The sequence below is a fragment of the Camelina sativa genome, chromosome 10, assembly GCF_030686135.1.
Source record: "Camelina sativa cultivar CO46 ecotype springtype chromosome 10, ASM3068613v1".
In the NCBI taxonomy this organism is placed as follows: Eukaryota; Viridiplantae; Streptophyta; class Magnoliopsida; order Brassicales; family Brassicaceae; genus Camelina; species Camelina sativa.
This window is the reverse complement of record NC_141889.1, coordinates 13924429-13930108: the sequence shown is the minus strand read 5'-3', so window position 1 is coordinate 13930108 and position 5680 is coordinate 13924429. Positions and strand designations below refer to the sequence as shown.

At 39.7% G+C, this 5680-nt stretch overlaps 1 non-coding gene across 1 annotated transcript; it reads right to left on the bottom strand.

Annotated features, from left to right (window-relative positions):
• Positions 1-4765: 4765 nt before the first annotated feature.
• Positions 4766-4873, bottom strand: LOC147936112 (small nucleolar RNA R71). The gene has a single exon (XR_015569781.1). It is a non-coding gene; the product is annotated as a small nucleolar RNA R71 (small nucleolar RNA).
• Between the last annotated feature and the right edge of the window lie 807 nt (positions 4874-5680).

Genomic DNA, 5680 nt, shown 5'->3' with positions numbered 1-5680 from the left:
CAACTCTGTAGGTTGAGATATTTGATGTTTGGGGGATTGATTTCATGGGTCCTTTTAATCCTCCTTCAAATGGTAATGTTTACATATTGGTAGCTGTGGACTATCTCTCCAAGTGGGTATAAGCTATTGCAAGTCCCACCAATGATCACAAGGTGGTTCATAAGCTACTCAAGACCATAATCTTTCCAAGATATGGAGTTCCAAGGGTTGTGATCAGTGATGGAGGGATACATTTCATCAACAAGGTCTTTGAGGGATTGTTATGGAAATATGGAGTTAAACATAAAGTGTCTACAGCTTATCATCCTCAAACAAGTGGGCAAGTAGAAGTTTCAAACAAGCACATCGAAGCCATTTTATCAAGAATAGTAGAGGCAACAAGAAAAGATTGGTCTAGCAAGCTTGATGAGACACTTTGGGCTTATAGAACAGCTTTCAAGACTCCAATAGGAAGAACTCCATTTCAACTTGTTTATGGGAAGTCTTGCCATCTCCCTGTTGAGGTTGAGTATAAAGCTCTATGGGCAATCAAGCTCTTGAATCTGGATTTAGAGACAGCTCAAGCCAAGAGAAGCCTTGACCTTCATGAACTTGAAGAGATCAGATTAGAAGCTTATGAGAGCTCCAAGATCTACAAAGAGAGAACAAAAGCCTTCCATGACAAGAAGATCCTAGTTAAAGACCTTCAGGCTGGAGATCAAGCTTTACTCTTCAATTCAAAGCTTAAGTTGTTCCCAGGAAAGTTAAAGAGCAGATGGGGAGGTCCTTTTGAGGTGAAAGAGGTTTTACCATTTGGAGCCATCACACTTCTTAACAAGGATGGTAGTGAATTCACAGTCAATGGGCAGAGGGTCAAGAAATACTTGGGATAAGCAGAGAAACATGAAAAGTTTACAATGTTTCTCAAAGATGCTCCTCAAGCTTAAGAAGCTTGAAAGAGTCAAGCTAAGTGACTTCAAACAAGCTCACTAGAGAGGACGTCCCTAAGGTATCCTTGTAAATACTAGTCTAACCTCTTGGTATTTTGATCTTGTTTTAGTGTTTTTATGTCGAGGGAAGAAAGAGAGATTAATTAGAGAAAGAGAGGAAGGATCGGATGCATGCTCGACCGGCTGCTTAACCATGTGCTCGATCAAGTGCATGCTCGAGTATGAAGAAGGACATTCACCGCAGCATGTTCGACCAGGCCACTCGCCCGGGCGCCACTCGGGTGCATAGTCGAGCTGCCTCCCTCTCCACCAGAAGTCCAAATGGATGCCCAAGACACTGGATACTCCTATGACAGCATGAATGATGTTGTAGATGATTTCTTCCACAACCCATGAGGTACCAACACCACCTATCTCATTGTTTATACCATTGCATTTAATGTTTTATTAGTTTTGATTCTTAAATTCACTTTCAAATTTTTATTACACAAGGGACTGTGTAATTTAAGTTTGGGGGAGGGTTTAAGACAACATTTGACATTGTTTTCTATTTTCTTATTTCAATTTTTTAGCACAAACATGTTAGTCATTGCATTTCATCTAAGGCATAGAAAAAAACAAAAAAAACTGAAACTTTTTCACAAAAATCTTTAAAAAACAGAGTGTTCATGTAGTTTGCATTGCATATCAGGATCTTGTTAGTATGCTTCTTGTAGGACTGTTTCATATATGCATTAGGGATCAATGATGAGTTTAGCCTTGCTAACTTGTTTAAATTCACTAAACTAGGATCAATGTCCAAGTTAATAGTACTTTGATGCTAGTTGAGTGGCTAGAAACATAAGATTGAACCAAGTCTAGAATTCTTATATTGCATTCTGGATTACATTGAAGCATGTTGTGATTTGACATAATTTCCTACTTATAAGAACCTAATATTGACTTTTAATTATCAGTTTGTGCATTGCTTTAAACTCATGGATTCTATATACATATTTGGATCATCTTTCCCCTTTTTACCACTCTTGTTGATCCAAGTAGTTGGTTTCATCATTAAAACAGTTTTTCCTACCCATAACCAACCTTTCTTTCAAGCCTTGTTTATTCTTGAGTGTTAGGCCTTTTGGGATTGAGCTTGGTAGAAAGTGTCAGGTTTGAGTTGACAGGAATAAAGCCTTGTGTAGTTCTAGTTTGCATTTTTCAAACTAGATAGGACTAGGTGGTTTAATTTCTGGGTTTGGGACTTGGTTTGGTTGAAAAAAAAAAAAAAAGAGGGAAAAGAAAAAGAAAAGGTTAAAATCTTTAGGAGAGAAGTGTGTTTAAGTAAATTTAAGCTCTAAGTGAAAGAATGGAGTAGTATAAAGGTTGTAACTAAGGTTCTGGTCAAAGAAAAGAAGAGTCTAGTAAAAAGCTTAATGACTTGGGAAGCAAGTAAGAAAGAGAACCTTAGTTTTTAAGAAAGAAACCTCCATTCCACTAGAGAAATCAAGTAAGAAACCTCTCCTAAGACTTAAAAACAAAAGAGAAAAAGGGTGAAAGAAAAGAGATGAAGTTAAAAGGTAGTACTAGGACCATTTGGGATTAGAATGTTAGGATCAAACACTTTGGGTGCCTTTGGGTAGACAAAGTTTTGTTCTTGTATGTGTCTAGGTGTTCTTACCTTTAGCCTTCTTCTAAAGCTCAATCCACTTATTGTGAGAGAAACCTTGTTCTTGATAAGCCTGATAACTCTCTAATTTACATGTTTTAGACACCCTTTTTTGTCTTTATTTTGCATTATATATACCCTAACCTTAGCATTTTTAGGTCATTAACTGTAGGAATTTGCATTTAGGGTATTGCATTCTTGCATTTGTGCATTTTGGATAAAAACAGGTGCTTTAGAGCCTAAAAATAGGGAAAAAACAAGGTCAAATCCGAGCATGTACCCAAAGGAGCTATTGAGCAGGAAGAACAGTACGAACCTCAACCCGATCAAAGAGGATCCAAGAGCAAGAAGAATAAACCGAAGACCTACCCGAGGAACAACCCGATCACATCCTCGTGCACCGCATCAAGCAGGACTGGGCAGCTACGTTAAAAGGGTTTCCATATATAAACCCCCCTCTTCTTCCTCTCGCCCAAGCACGCCGCAGACACTCAAAACAGAGAGCGAGAGCTTCTGAGCGAGAGACTGAGCGATTCAAACTCTTTTTCCATTTTGTTAGGATTTGTTTTTCATTTCTTTTGCTATTCTTTTAGATTTCGACTCTGTACTCTTTTATTTTTATCTTATTCTCAATACAATGCAATTTTTGTTTATTTGTGTTCTTATGTTTTCAGCAATGAGATCTGAGTAGTGAAACAAGGTTTCTAGGGATGGGATAGACAAATATGTGTTCTTGATCGGTTAGGATGTCTTAGTTTGACTGTTTATGTTATATAAATTCCCTTATAGATTTGTGTTCTTAATGTTATTTTCAGACCGAGAGGTTGAGTTTAGATCTAGGGTGTTTTGCCATCGAGAGATGTTGTTGAAATGCTTGAATCAATCAATGCTAGAGATTTACTCACTTAACCTAAGAGATTAGGTGTGTAAGGAGTTTATTGACAATAATGAATCGGTTTGTAATGTCTGCTTGGTCATGTTTCTCCAACGAGAGTTGGATATGGGAGTGGCCAAGGTTGATTGTTTCTATCACGAAAGTGTTTTAACAAGATTTTAGAGATTCATTGTCTAAGGAATATTTGCTTGAGGCATGTAGGACATCCATACTGGTCAGGAACACTTATGAGTCGATTACCCCATCCTTAGGAGCTTTCTTGTCTTTATTGTTTAACTTTATTCTATAACTCAATCCCTAACCCAAACTGGTACTCGATCACCAGCTTCGTGTACACTTCGAGCTGTTCATACTTGACTTCTTGACCTAATCTCTCCACCCGATCCTGTACTCGAATGCTTGCATCGAGTGCTTAGGTCGTGTGGTTCTTGCTTATTTATCTTCTTTTGATTATTTTAGGATTGTTAGTTTAAACCCCAACTATTGCTTGGCTTGACTTGCTTGCTTCTGATCACATCTTATCTGCTAGCATAACAACCATTTGGATTGATAACCCTTTGTACTACAACTGCATAGGGAATTGATACCCTGGGTGAAAATCATGTTATCAATTTGGCGTTGGTTCTATTTGGTTGAATTTAATTTGCTACGTTTTAGATTTCAGCACTTGCTATATTAAGTTCAGGTACAACCCGAGCACCCACCCGACCCGTCACCTGATCACCTAGATCGGGTAGACCTTCGTGTACTCACTCGGTTAATTGATTGTGCATGCAAACACGATCCAGGGGTAACCAACACTTGAGTCCTTTCATCGACAACATCGACAGACCAAGGTTACTCCGTCAACAACAAGTCCAGCAACCGCAACCAACCACAATTGAGGAGGTCATGAATAATCAGAATGGTCCACCAGCTCCTCAAGAGATGACCAACATAGGAGCAGGAGATGCTCCATCTACTCACACTTAAAGACATGGCATTGTGCCACCTGCTGTTCAAAACAACAACTTTGAGATCAAGAGTAGTCTCATCCAGATGATACAAAGCAACAAGTTTCATGGACTGCCAATGGAGGACCCATTGGACCATCTGGATGAGTTTGATAGGCTCTATAGCCTAACCAAGATAAATGGAGTGAGTGAAGATGGATTCAAACTTTGGCTTTTCCCATTTTCTTTGGGAAACAAAGCAAATATTTGGGATAAATCACTTCCCAAGGAGTCCATCACCACTTGGGAAGCATGCAAAAAGGCATTTCTAGCCAAATTCTTCTCCAACTCCAAAATCGCAAGGCTGCAAAATGACATATCCAGCTTTGTTCAGAAAAGCAATGAGACGTTCAGTGAAGCTTGGGAACATTTCAAGGGATACACAAGCAGATGCTCGCATCATAGGGATACTCAGCAATGCTTCGTTATTGAGTACACTATACCAAGGAGTAGTCCCTAAGATAAGGATGTTGCTGGACACCGCTAGTAATGGTAATTTCCTCAACAAGGATGTTGATGAAGGCTGGGATCTAGTGGAGAATTTAGCCCAATCTGATGGGCATTACAATGAGGAGTATGATCGCACAATACGCTCTTATGGAGAGGATGATGCCAAGTACAAGAGAGACATGAAAGCCCTTAATGATAAATTGGATAAGCTCCTCAGCCAGCAGCAGCATGTCCATGCCATCACGGAGGAAGAGCAGTTTTAGCAACAAGATGGGGAGAGTGCTGAGCTAGAGGATGTGAACTACATCAACAACCAAGGAGGTTACAATAAAGGGTACAACAACTACAAACCAAACCCGAATCTGTCATACCGTAACCCGAATGTTGCAAATCCTCAAGACCAAATCTACCCATCCGCAGTCAAAGGGAACCAAAGCCAGCAAAAGCCCTTTGTTCAATACAATCAAGGTTATGCTCCTAAGCAGCAATATCCTGACAATTACCACCAACCAATTGCACCCCCTGGATTCCTACCACTGCAAGGCCTGCCGAACCAATCTCAAGAAGCTGATCTACGCAGCCTAATACAGCAGATGATACAAAGTCAGGCATCGCCTGCAATGGACAATGCAAAACGGTTCCCAGAGATGAGCAACAAGATCGATTTTGGGTATAATGACCTGAATGCCAAGTATGATTCTCTCAACACTAAGTTGAAATACCTAGAAGGCCAAGACAACACCCAACCACCTCCAAAACTCAACCA